The following is a 15,051-nucleotide window of genomic DNA, read 5'->3' on the forward strand; positions in this document are numbered from 1 at the left end:
AATCTTCCATATACCTCAGTATAGCTCAGCTAGGGCTGACTGAAAAAGTGAAAAGTTTACTCTTTTCGTATATACATTGTCAGGATGGGACTGAGTTCTTCCAGTCATAAAAATTAATTATTATTTGGGTTTTTTACTTCTTAGTTACCCTCCAGAAAGAATTTTTGCTGGTAAATTAAGCAAGAAGATTAATCTCAAAGATGGCTCTGTTAATTTTCAGACATCACATCACAGGAAGCAAACACACAGAGTAGGGAAGCAGTCTGGAATCGAGCCATGTAATACACTCTAATTATAACTTGTGTGTCATTTTTCCAGTAGACTGTGTGTTTACAAGAAACCATCACTGATTTTTGATGTATGTGAGAGCAATTGGATTGAACAGTGTTTTCAGCCTCTCAGGGAACTTGAGAGTGTCTTTTTCTATTTATGTTTTTACTTCTCAGTATGGTGCATACCGTCATTTGCTGTAGAGCTATAACATGGGTGAGTAGTCTAGTTGTCCTTGGTTGTCAGTAGAGAGTTGACCTCTGGAAGGCATTTTAGAGTACTTAAATTCATCTTTGTCTTTTGTTTACTTATGGAGCTTAGATTTCCTGGTTGAAGGCACGTAAATTAGGTCATTCTCAAGCTTTAAAAAAGTGCTGTATCATTAAAATTTCAATAGTATATATTGATCTCATAAGTACGTGGAGATCTTCATCAGAATTTGCTTTTAATCTCTTTCTGTCAAGGTGAGCAAGTCAGCAAGAGCTTTTAAGCAACTTTACCTGGTTACCGTATTTGTAATGACTAATTCCTACAAAATTAATAGAATGATTGACAGAGCATAGACTAGTACATGTGGATGTACTTTATGAGAATACTCCCATTCATATAAATTACTGTGAAGATCTTTTAAATATGTGTCTTTAAAATATTTGCTTTTCTAACCCACTTTACCTGTTAGATGGACTCATATGAGTAATGAGGTGATGTATAAAGAATGGCATCCTTTGCTGCTGATTCCGCCCTTTGTTCAGATCCAAAGGATGCCTATCAAGGGTCAGTATTTAAATTCCTTGAGAAGGAAAACCAACATGATGTGAGAATTTGGGACAATCATATGAATGGGAGGCTTGCAAATAAAGACTGGGTGCCTGAACTGATCAAATTTTAGTTCCCAAGTCCTGAATTTTTAAAACTGAAGTCATAAAAATGTAGAATTGCTTTATTAATTAACAGGAAAATTAGATAGTTGATATCTACTCTGGTGAACAGCTGCCAAGTAAGGTGAGTACTCAGTGAAGTTTTCACTTGGTGATTGAGTTCTGGACAGCAGTCTTGGCAAAGCAGCCAGACCTCCATGGCCGTTGGTTCCTCATATTTATTTCTGAAAGGTATTTTTACATGAATTTGATTTTATACTGCCTAGCATCTTATCCTTATTAACATTTTTCTGTCATGGTGTTTAATGTGATCTGAAACATTTCCATTTCCTGGACTGAAAAATAAGGGTACATCTGTACATGCACACACATACATGCCTACAGAAACAGCTCTCTGTCCCCAAAATGCTAGTAAAGAAAATAACTATATGAAACCAGAAGTTTCAAAGTTCAGGTAAAGAATCTCAGAACTGATTTGATACAGCAAGTTTAGATTCTTTAAGTGTTATCTAAGATTAAAAGTGTTTGTTTGTTGTTTGTTTTGGTGGGGTTTTTTTTCAATCAATATTCTCTGAAAACCATGGACTAAGCAAAAGGCAAATAAAATTGGGTGTTTTCAAAGAAGCAGTACTTCAATAATGATGAAATTCCTGCTGCTCCGTGACATTAAGAGGACTGTCATCTTTACACGGTGATTGCCTGCAATACACTGACCTAGAAAGGTCCTTTCTAGACTTGAATTTCTTTATATAGCTGACAAAGAAGTTAATTTGAATAATTTTCCATTCTGTTCATTATTTCTAAGCATCTTTACAGCATTTGTATGATTCATGTGAAGGAAAGAGGGAATATATTTGTCATTTAAAAAAAACCCAGACCCACAGCTGCAGCTGATTATTACTTTTCAGAGAAGAAGTAAGCTTATTGCAAGCCATTATGAGTTCAAAGTAAATAGTATCTGGGTTTCTTGCTGTATCTATATTGTATGTAATTAATAAAGTTTGGTATGAAAAGTCTTGACTTTTAATAACTCATTAAGTGAATCTAGCAATGCAAGAAGCTAAACACTATTATTTCCCACTGAGATGTGTTTCTTTAGCCCAGACTCCTAAGCGAATTTCAGGGATGATTAATAGGGAGATTCAAGCAAGCACTTCTCAAATCTGTTTTTCTTATGAATTCCTCTCTAATTACCACTTCAGAACTCCAAGATTACTATTATGAAACTGCTTTTATTACAAAAGACTGGAATGGGCTAGATATATCTGATTACTATTATTTTTACACATCAAATAATAGTGTCATCAACTGAATAAGGATGCAAGTTACAAATTATTTGTGCAAAAGCTTCTTTATTTTTCAATTTTCATTTCACTATTTCTCATTACTCTCACTAAAGGAGATATGAGGGCAGATCCACTGCAAGTGTAACACTCATTACCCCAAACAAAGCCATTCAGGAGGGATACATGGGCTAATGAAATATCAGCTGTAAACAAAGGCTTAAGTGACTGCATACTTGTTCACAACAAGCACAGCAACAAAAACTTGCTGCAATTATTCTACTTAGTATAACATGTACCCACATTTATCCTAAGGGACCTAACTTTGGCCCAATTCAACAAATTATTTAAACTGTGATTTTGACTACTTACTGCTCTAAAATGATGGTTTTCGTCCTGCCTTCAGGCGAGAATTACATTTTGGCTGTGTTACGGGACCAAGTAGCATGGCACAAAGGGAGCTGGTTGGTCAAACCAAATAGTTAGTGCTGGGGACCCAAACTCTACAATACACACATTTCCAGCAGTTTCACCTTGACCCCACTCCAGTCTGAATATCCATCAGCTGCTGCCGCACACGGTGTGTACTATGGAGCATATCATATCCCCAGCTCAGCCTCAGCTGGAAGGCAGAGCCCAGGCCCACCCTGAGTGGGAAGAACTGAAGAACAGGAACAAGGGTCAGCCAGGGACTTGCTTCAAAATCACACTCTTGATAAAAATTCAGATCTAACGTAGATATAGCCTAAGTGAACCCCTGGCTTTTCTTGCATTCAGCCTTACTTTATATGTTTTCTATGTCCTTCACTGCTGTCCTTAATAAGAATTTAGGCAAGAATTATTGGGAGTAAATCTCCAGAGCCTAATTTATGCAGGCTTAAATCTGGGGCTGAACTGTGCCCATAACTTTAGGGCAAAGAACCTTATCCAAAGCTATTTGGATACATTACATTCCACTGCTACAAGGACTGTTCTTTGCACATAATTCTTTATCCAGTTTCTTACTTCATTTAAACTCATTGGTTCACCCTTCCAGCAGATTAGTTCCTCATTGTTGTTCAAGGGAATATTACCCTTTAAAAAAATATAAAAGACAATTTATTGTGCAGGGATTTTAACAATTCTGTAAGGACCCGTAGTACTAATTCTGCTCAAGTTAATTACTTTAAGGTCTGGTGGATTTGAAACTAATTCTTTCTTGATGTGTGTCTGACAGAGAAATTAAACTCAGAAAATTTGAATCCAGATGTCTCAGAGTGAAATATGGTTCTATAGTATGGCCTGCATGGAAAGAAGGCAATGTTTAGCTTCGTGTTATCCAAAAATTGACTCATATTCTTGGATGAAAATGCACAGACTCAGGAGATGGCCAAAGACAGACACACACATGCACATTAATTAGGGGGTATTTCTTAGGCTATTAATTCTAATAACCTTTGTGAATAGAAAAGTTTTTTAAGCTATTCTTTGCATAGTTTGTGAGGAGAATGAATGTTTCTAACACAAGTTTTAGTAGCCAGTTTGGCATTTAATTCAGTAGATTGGCACTGCTCTGAAAATAGGATTTGACTCATTACCTAAAACTGAGATGCTGTCAAGTTTTGCATTAACTACAATATTATGGTAATTTCCATAATACCTTTTATTTCTGTGCATTTTGTTTATAGCCTCGATGAGATACACAGTGTTAAGGGGGAATGCAGGCATATGGATGCTACTCTTGAAACAACAGATGTCATATGAACGAACCTGTGGACCAGGGCTAGTCCTGATTCCTTGGCATGAGCTGGTACGTATGTAGCCCACAGGCAAAGCACAGTTTAGATCTTCATGAACCACTACTATGTCTCAGCCAGTCACTGATATAGAAGCAGGTGGGTTTTTCAAATTGAAAAGATCTTGTTCCAAAAGCATGTATAATTCATCCTGATCATGACAGTTTTAAGTAGTGTAAAGAATCCAAAGTGTAGATGTCACTGTGACTGCTGTTACACCTCTTAGCTCAGCTTCTCATGCCTCTAGCATTGCAGCTCACAGCCTGATTCCATCTGCTGCCGTTACAGACCTTACTCCTGTCTGTTCTTACATCCCTGCATTACACCAAGTAACACCAGTAAAGTGTTTAATATCATTATAGGATCAATAATTTTAAGCACCTTTCCTTCCCTTTTTAAGAGTTCTTGATGCTTTTCCCACAAATTTATTATTGCCTTTGAAATCATAATCAATGATGCTTCTTTTCCAACATATTCATAATCTCCTTTGAGTAATCAGTGATTAGAAAAGCTTTATCCCAGAGAAGCAGTGTAGCAGTGTTATTTATACAAGTAAAAGGAATCCCTCCAGAAACAGATAATTACAGAAACATTAGCCTAAAATTAGATTTTTTTTTCCAGAAAATTACATCTCATTACACTGTGTCTTTCTTGATCAGCATGTCCTGAGTTGAGCATAGAAATGGCAGCTCAGGTATTACAATCAGTCACTACAAATCTATTAGCTTTAACAGTCCTACAAAACATCATCCTTGTCTATTATTACTTAGGCTTATTTGCAGAAAATGTGGAAAACATGATAAAGCAAATTTGTCATTTCATTCTCTTTCCAAGCAACTTGATGGAAAATTTTCCCTTTGACTTCAATACTGCAGAATCAAATTACTTTCCTTTTTTGCAATACCAGTGGCTTATTTATACAAGAAATATCTCCTGTGTAGACCTTACAAAAAAAGTTCAGGATAACTGATAAACTGGAGATTGCTCCATTAAATGAAGTTCTGTCCATTTTCCCTCAAAATTACTTTTGAGATGCTATTTCTTTCCTTACAGATATATTTTCTATTGTTTGTATGGTCTTGGGGAATTAAAATTTAACTGAAATTTATTCTATTGCCATTTCATGTTCATGTCTAAAGGTCTTAATGAAATGTCACCAGACTGCATTATTAAAGGGATTTGCATTGGATTAAATTTGTAAATCAACCCTAAAGTTTCCCTATGTTGAAAGATTTTCAGGCAGTGGGTTCACAGCCATCATCAGTGAATTGTTCCCAGGTCTCTTCAACCTCTAGTCACATTTCTATGCTCTGCATTTTTTTTATTTTTATTTTTGTTTTTATTTTTTGGTGTGTGTTTTTTTTCTCTCTGGCAAGTCATAAGGCCATATGCAATGCAGACAAATGATTCTTACTGCTGTAAGAACTGACCTTAGCACAATCTTCATCTGTGAAGTGGGCTGTAATGCTCTAGCTCTTCCAATCATGAAAGACAACATGTGCTTTTATAAATCTTCCCAAGCAGGCAAGAACTCCAGTACCAGTGATTTAAGTGTCATTAGTGATAGAAGTGTACTGATTGAAAGGAAACTTTTTTTGGGGGGGGGTAGTAATAGCATGCTATTTATAGTCAATTTTCTGGAAGGAGAGGAAAAAGAGAATTGAAACCTTTTGATGTTAAGAGCTGGTAATTTAGCTTTAGACCTGGGAATGCTTTAACAAAATGTCCTCTGAGGTTTTGGTGGTACTACTACTTAAGCACATGATTAGCTATTCTGCTAGTCCTACAGAAATCAGTAGATACCCTATGATATTCCTATTTATAGGAGCTATATAGGTAGCTACATGTACAGGTATTTTCCACATGACTCTGAGTAGCTGTTGAATATTTGCATTTCCTTAAGCATGTGAAGTAATTAGGTATTGTTTGATCATGGAGACTTGTCAAAATGTTAGGAATATTAACAGTAATTTAGAGTTGAAAGATTTCCTGGTTTAGGACAAATAAAACCCAGGAGAGTTTTTAGAATTGCTGATAAGAGGCAATTGTTTAGGAAGATCAAACAGCTGCATGTCTGAGTTGGAGCTCAGGGTTTGAATTCTTATTATTAATTGACTCACTTTGACTTTGTGGGAACAGATTAGGAAACTGTTCTTTGTGCTGGCTTGGTTTTAGAAAAATGGTAACTTGCAAGCATGAGCAGGGAACTGATAAACAGGTAACTTCACTTGTTGCCCTCAAGTCCAGAAAGGAAAATCATATTGTGACTGTTTTCTGCATTAGGTATTCATACGTCTCTGGCCAGCAATTTATCTGAGCAACTGAAAAACTCCTGGGAATTTACTAATGACAAGGGAGAAAAAAAATATTTGATTACTTCCTCAGTGTAGCATTAAAAACTGCCATGGAAAGAAGTGAGTCTACTTCTCTCAGTCTTCTAGTTGTAAGTGTTTTCCTAAGGGTAGCTGGTTTCTTTTTCCAACTTACAAATACATCTAATCAAAGCTGAAGAATCAGTCCAGCCTGCCCTGTTTAAGAAGACATACAATATGTGATACAAGGGTCTCATAGGGGATAGTGCTAATATATGAAATAGGCCTGGCTTTTTCCTTTCTATCTTGCAGTTTGAAAATGTGGTCAGGAACAGCAGCTGCAGACAAAGCGAATTCCTACTGTTTCCTCCTATTTTTTACCGTAAGCACAGGAGCTCCAACTGCAGAGAAATGCTCGTTCCCTTCTGCTCCTGTGCCAGTCTGCCATTCTCTAGAACTGGATCTTGTCACATCATGAAACAAGGTGTGAATCGGAGAGGCTGTACAGAGAGCAGGTGGTTTAGCGAACAGAAGCTCTGTGTCTTTTCTACAACTTTTAAGGCCTGTTGCAGCTCATTACTTTTTATTCAGTACCTACTATCACTCAGAGAAATTGCCAAAGAGACACTTGCACAGGTAACACTGTGTATCGTACCTTTACTTTTCAGAGGATAAGGTATAAACATTGAAACAGATGTTGGGAACAGAGGATATGGTATCACATAAAACCCCAATTTTTACCTCTGAGAGGAAACAAGTACAATTCTTCTGGTAAACTGCAGTCATATTTCTTATGCCATGCAACCATTGCAAGCTTTATGGAGTCCAGCTATTGAGTAGCAGTCAAAACGTCAGCACATGCACTCATAAACCACTGAATGCTCTTGTGGGATATTAGCTACAACTACAATTATAATAGTACTTGATCTGATGTTAATTGGGATTATATTCAAATTCTTAAAGCAATTATCTCAAATACCAATTTTATTGCATGAGCTAGCATGCAATTAAAAGATTATTTAACACTAACCCAGACTGCGATCCTAGGTGGTTGAAACAAGAAAAACAAACATATTTCAGTACAACTTCTACAATTAATGATAATACAGTAAGAAAGTTAAAGAATTCTCATTTTCCGCAGAAGTATTTCAAGCTGATGAAGTGGAAAAACTTGATTAACTTTATCCTGTATAAAAATACAGAAAAGGACAGCATTAATTTTATAAGGCAGTGTTAAAACTAAACTTGCTGGAAAGTGAGCCCGTGCTTTTACAAAGGAGAATCTGGATAAGCTGCCAGTGACATTGCTGAATTCTTCAGACCATGATCTGAAGAAATCATCTCTTAAAAGGAACATTAATTCCAATTATAATCCCGTATTTCATCTAGGCTAAGAGCCTTTCAAAAAGGCTAAGAAAATTATGGTGGATCATTGCCATTTACGTGTAGAAATGTAAATCCTATTTTACACATGCAAATGCTGTTTTCAAACCACAGATGCCCATATATGCTGATGAAAACTCAAGAATTCAGCTTCCAAATTTAGTACAGGTGTTGGGTTTAAGTGATTCCAAAAGCAAAAATATTTTTTTCTTTTATTCTCGCAAATATTTCAATATTAGCAGTCATTTAAAATTGGTTACCCCAAATTTTACTTTCAATGCATGTCACTATAGCAAAATAAAGCAGCCTCTGCTTCCTGTTTCAGCTAGTTTATAAGCTAGTAGGCTTTCAGTAATTAACTTCTTCTATTAATATATTTTCAGCAGTTCACAAAGTGCACAGTAAAATCAAATAATGTTTTGGTTTGGGCAAGAATTTTAGGAGACAGTTTTATTTATATATTCCAGTATGCATTTGCCCTTTTTGTAATAATGTCATGCTGTTTCGTCATGGTCCAGCCTAAAATCTGTCACGATCCTGAGCTCTTTTTCTACAGCACCGCTTCCTCACCTGTTGCTCCTCACCTGGATGTGTGCAGATGCTATCCTGCCCAAAGGAAGTGCCACTGCTACTCAGTTTTTCTCAAATCCTTTTAATTTCTAAGCCTGCTCTTGAATGTGTTGACAATAGGGGGTCTGCAAATTTACTGCATGTAATCTTTATGCTACAATCCAGACAACTACTGAAATTACTGAGCAGAACATGGCTGAACTAAAATTTTAGCAGTTGTCCTATGCAATACATCAGTTGGTTTTGACATCAAACCTTTGTTAAACTAGAAAACTATACTCGGAAACAAGTTTTCACCTGTGCATGTTGTAATTTCATTTCTAAAGCTATGCTACCTTAGTTTCTCCAGTTACTGTTGTGATATCAAAGGGGTATTATCAGTACCAAAAGAAGAAAACACATTTTTGAGGTTTTAAATCTAATGCCTTTATTTTACATATTGAATTAAGGACAGCCCTTATGAGAAGTTAGGGTAAATTATCAATTTTTAAAAGGAAGCACTTTAGCTACTGTGTACACAAAGCACCACTAACTATTTATTTTAAAAAATAATAAATAAATCTACAGATGTGGTTTAAAGAAATGAGGATGCATCACTTAATCTTCATTTCCCTCTTGCAGGATTTCAGTCAGGAAACTATTCAGCCACACAGATTTCATTACTGAAATCAATGGAAACATCGGTTTGTATAAAAGCTTCTTGCATAGGAACAAAAATGCAAGATGATCTTTCCTTTTCTGATTGTTTTTAACGCTATCTTTGCGTTGCCACTTTTCTATATCGTTTCCTCTCTACAGTCTCACCCCGCTCCCTCTGGTGGTTACTGAACACAAACATCGCTTCGCTTAGGGCCACGGGCAACACCGCGAATTGATGGCATTTCATCAGCACTTCTTGCTCCAGTAATAATTGAGAAACTATACATTTATTAAAGTGTAAGGCTTTGTGTAGCCTACTGTTGTGTAATCTAGATCATAATATGCTTTCTAAGCTAAAAATACTTGAAAAATCCATTAGGATTTTTTTTCCTTTAAATTCTTTTTGTGGTTTGCAATGTGAGAAATAGATAATATAACTAACCAGTAGGTTAATATCCCATAACATCCGTGTTAATGATCCAAATAGAACATCTAAATCCATAATTTAAGTGACTTTTAGTATCTCTCTTTACTCAGGCAAAATTATCAGATACTCTGGATGTGTCATGCTCTCTCTCTGCTGACAATCTCTTCTGCCTCAAGTGTGGATGTGGATTTTCGTTTGATCCCGGGGATATTGCATATTAGCATGGGAGAATTTCTGGCTGAAATCTCAGTAGACACAGCTCTCTTTTGAGCTAATAGCCAGCAAATTTTAACGTTACTACTTACTTCTAAAAGATTTTTTTAAATCTTTCCATAATCAATATAATGAAAAGTCACCATAAAGGCACAAGAAAAATAAGCTAATTTTTAAAGTAGAGTACCAGTATTTAAACTTTTATATTACTAATTGAATTGTTTTTATTGAAATAGAATGATTTGAAATATTAAAACACCACAAGAAATGTTGCACAAGGCAGCCCCAGATCACAGGTCATATGCCTGACAACTCTGTTTTACCTGCATCACCTTTGCAGATGAACAGAATTAAGACTAAATAAATCCTTACTGAGGTCAAGCTTCTAACACTTATTGCCTCTTCAGAACTTTTCATAGTTAAAATAGCTGTATGTAATTTCCAAGAAACAGCTCTGTACAGAAATAATGAAAAATAGAAATTGAGTGATAAATACCTGTGTTTTTATGAACATTCTAAGTGATAAATACTTATCTCATGAATGTAATATTGTAGAAGCTTTTTGTTCTTCTTGTGTTTACACTTCTTGTATTGCATATGGAGTACCAGAAGGACTTCTATCTTAGCCAGAAATGTGCAAAAAGTAAAATATTTTCACTGTTGCTGGGTCTGAGCACAGGAAAATGGCCACGCCTGTTCCCTCCTATACGCTCAGCAGCTCTCATATCTTTAAAGACTTTTTATTCAATGTTAATGGTTTTATCAATTAATATCCCTGAGATACTATTTCTTCAGCTCATTACTCCAAGAAAAAACCCTCCAGACAGTCTCATAACCATGTGCCTGGCTGCATATATAAAATATTTCTATTAAATTATATTTATGCATAGATAGATGTATGGATGGGTAGATAGATAGATAAAATAGGTAAATAGATGTAAACATATGCATATATGTATACTTTGTACACACTTCATGGCAGTTGCTATATGAAAAGGCTGGGAAGCCCGGTACCTGCTGATAATTCTTCGTTTATAGGAAATGCCAACTTTCCTGACTTGATCAAATGCTGAGAACATGACGTTTTGTAGATGTAATTTTCGGAAAAGCATTCCTGAGGCTATAATTGGTCTTAAAGTGTGGCTGCCGGTGACAGGGGATTAAAAAAAAAAAGTATGTATTATTAAATTGATCAAAGTTCTCCATAGCCTGTAACTCAAGTGAGTTTTTAAAGTATCCATATTCTTTTAAAGACATCCTCACACATTTCACAGTAGTTTGTCTACAACACGAAGAAGCTGTCTGCTCTCCAAAGTACCTAGGATAAATGATGGTCTCAGGTAAATTATGACTTTGCTGGAACACCTATGGGCAGCTCAATACATCACTGCTAATGATGCATCACTGGGCAGGTATACAATCTGCTGATGTATAGGCTCCCTTTCTGATGTTTATGATCGTCAGTCAAGGTTGTGTGTATGGACACAAAACCGTGTTTTACTGAAATAAACTTATGAATGTAATTTCTCTAACCAGAAGTCTATATACAATGCCTTCAGAGAATTTCTGCTTAATTTTAAGTCCTTAACAACAGTGCATTGTTCTTTACTTTCCTTTTACTTAAAAGGAAATTAACTTAAAAAAAATTCTTTACTTAAATACAACCAAACTGTTGCAGAAAATATAACATGTATTACACAGTTTTTAACATGAAAACTTTCTGGTTTAGAGATTACTAATAAACACAAAAATAAACGATTTATATGACTGTTAAGTCAATGTAAGCAGCCATGATTTAGTTTGGTATCAGTTGATCCAGGTCAGTCTTTATAAGGTTGTCCACAGTTTTTAAAGTTGATTAGTGATTGTTAGGCAGCTGAGAGCAATGTGAATTTGCTGATTTTTTTTTCCATAACCTAACACAGCAAAACTTTCAAGCATTGACATTTTCCTTCCTAATTTTTACAAGGAAATTAATGTTATAAGAGCCTAGCACAGATTCATCCAAACACAGTAGAAGTACAAAACCATTCTCTCCACTTGTTACTATATAATGTTATGCCTCTCTTTGAGCCACATATTTTGTTTTTCTACAGTGCTGCAAAGAACTTGTATAGTTGCTAACATCTTGTTCTTAGAAAAGATCACAATATAAAACAATTGGAAAAATGCAGTAATCTCATAAAAAAAAATCCCTGAAATATTTTAGTTTCTCATTAGTATCAATTTGGATAATCTCTGCTGATGGTTTAAACGTCAGTACTCTGGGTTCCCTGCATCTCAAAAGAAATGTTTCATCTATTGTTTGTTTTTTCTGCATTGAAAAAATCAGAAAAGTTAATTCTATCCCCAGAAATCAAGTGATAGATACAACTGATAGATAGTAGTCTCTCCTACTACATGGTATTTTTGTTAAGAATAGCAAAGGAGCATATTTCATGAAAAAAAGTCATCCTTTCATGACTGGAACAGCTTAACGAACATCATCATGTTCTCATAGAGATGAAAGGATCTACGGATTCAGACTGTATGCATCTCTTGCACATTTTTGTTTTAAAAGTCTTTAATAGAAATGTACAAAACAATACAAGAAATAAGACTGCAAAGTTATTGAAAACTGATTTTAGTCCTTAGTTTCTGTATCCATACTTTTATGTTTCTTTTCAGTGCTTTTGTTTTCCGTTAAAAAAATAATCAAAAACTAGTTCACATGACAAAATTAAAAAGTTTACATTTTAACCAATATTATAATATTAAATTCTTAAATGAATATGTAAATAAAGGCTGGGGTTTTGTTTAATACATGACTTCTTATAAAAAGTCAAGACTCAGATACAAAACTGATACAAACTGACAAGGTTTCAGCTGAGACAAATGATATCAATGATAGATTTCAACCTCAGTGAACCTAAGGGTCAAATACTGTTTAAAAAAGAGAAATAGATTCACAAAGTTATGCAAATTCTATAATCTACTGATCTGATGCTGTGATTGACTTTGGCATTTCTAGATACTTACTTAGTGGGATATTAGCGGAAGCTGAGCATAATTAGCATGGAAAAATTGTACTTTTTATCCAAAAATAGAAGTTTCAAGGCTGGCTTCCAGAATGTTTTTAAAAGAAAGAAAAAGAAAAGGAATAGCAAGAAGCCAGCGGACAAAATGAGTTACTTTGTCTTCCTTTTCATCACAAAGCCAAATTAAAACTCAAAGAAAATCAATATATTAAGAATACCAAAGAAAATACAGGAACAATTTCTCTTCTGACAGATACACAGGGTTTGTCCCTGTGGTTAATTAAATATGAAACTGCCCCCGTTGCATGTTGATTTTATCAGGTCATGTCTTTGGGGTGTAACACCTCAAAAATAATGTCATGTGGGGTTTTGATGACTGAAAGCAGCCACAGATTTTCTTGCTCTGTGTTAGTGCTGGTGACACAAAAGAGCGGGCTGTACACAGGACTGAAAGAAGTGGGACACCTAAAGACATGCAATATGCATACTCCACCATTGTGTCTACTTTCAGTGCTTCTTTAGGACAGCCTGTATCCTCTGAACTCACTAAAAATGATCATTGTACATCAAGGTGCCTTGCTGTTTTCCTTCCAGGAAGACAAACATAGTCAATCTTTGAATTTTGGATCAATATTTTTCACTCAAGTCCCTCTACCAGGTGGATACCTGTGAATCTGAACTGCCTCCAGCAAGGGCCGAGTCTTCAAATATTAAAAAGTGTCTGCAAAAGGAAAGAGAATAAACTGTTTTCTATATCCACAGATCAGAAAGGAGCATGCTTAAATTGCTGTACTAGAAACATAAGTTAACAATAGCAAACAGCTTTCTAATTGCAAATGATATCTGAGCACTAGAACAGTGTCTACAAAGGTGGTGCAGTTTCCATCAGTGGCATTTTTAAGGATAAATAGGTATTTATGAAGATTGGTTATAAATAATTAATTGTTCTTCCTGATTCCTGTTTGCCTTCTGTGCTGCAGGGCAGTTACATTAGGAACTCCTCCAGCAGAACCCTCCTTCATGGTATTTTGCATGTACCCAGCAAGTCCTGGGAGATGAGGGAAGGGAAGACAACCTCACCTATATATTTGGTAAACTCTGACTAATAAAACCACCCACGAACTCTCAGAACAATGAAAAATAGAATCAGTCTAATGATCTGGACTATGAACGAAGCCCTCTCCCAGAGCAAATTAAAACACCATACAGCTGTGCTTAAAATCAATAAGCACCAACTCAGGTAGTTACCAAAAGAAGAAAAGTCTGGCTCAAATAAAATCAAGCCTAAGCTGTCTCTACCCACTACAATAAAAAAATTTCACTATTACTTGAACGCAAACCCAGTCTCTGTTCTATCAGAAAAATGACAGGAGCTGGAAAAAGGATTCACCAAAACCCAGAGAGCTGACAGCAGCACTGAAAACTGACTTCTGCAAGACCTTGAGTTAAAATCTATGGCAATTATGGAATGTTTTTCCTGTGTTGAATTAGTAATTTTTATGTCTATATTTTAGTGTCCTTTCCTCAAATTCTGACACAGCCAAAGTCATAACAGTAGTGAAGTGATGGACAGTGTACAAACCTGCAAAAGAAAATAACCTTCTAGTCATCCCCAGAACTTCGTAACTGAAATTAATTTTGTCAGGTTATTTAACTGTAAGATAGAAAACATTTTCTTTAAAGTGCTCAGGATCTGTTGGTAATTCTAATAGTAATTCTAATCAAGACTATTATATCTGCCTTAGGGTTTCCTTTTCCTGCCTCACAAATTATATGATGACAGTCTGCCATATAAAATTAAGAGAAACAGTGAGCTAGCAGTTTTTGTCTACAAAAAGCCTGTTTTTCTTTACTATATCTGCACAAGGCCTTTGCACAGCTGTAGAAGTATGGTTGAACCATTTTCCTAGAAACTATAAATCTCTGCTTACATAGGCATCCATATAAAAAATTCTCAATATTCTAAGACCCATCAAAATCATGTGATTTACACACTTTTTGGACTGCAGAAAAATGTTGATGCCCTCATACGGTTTTTTTTCCATAGTTGTATTTGGAGCCATCTCTGGGCTCCTCAGCAATGTGGACAAGTTGGATTTTGCTTCCCTTGGACGGGGAAGACTGGGGTCAGGAGAAGTCTAGGATGTTGCTGACACACAAGCCCTTTCTGAGTGGCTGTGCAGAGTGGCTCCCTAGAGAGAAAGGCAAGGCTGCTGCTGCTGCTGCTGCTGCTGCTACCAGGGTAGAGGGGAGGGCAGCGGTATTAGCCACTGCTGGGAAGGGT

This window comes from Falco peregrinus, chromosome 3, assembly GCF_023634155.1.
Source record: "Falco peregrinus isolate bFalPer1 chromosome 3, bFalPer1.pri, whole genome shotgun sequence".
Lineage (NCBI taxonomy): Eukaryota > Metazoa > Chordata > Aves > Falconiformes > Falconidae > Falco > Falco peregrinus.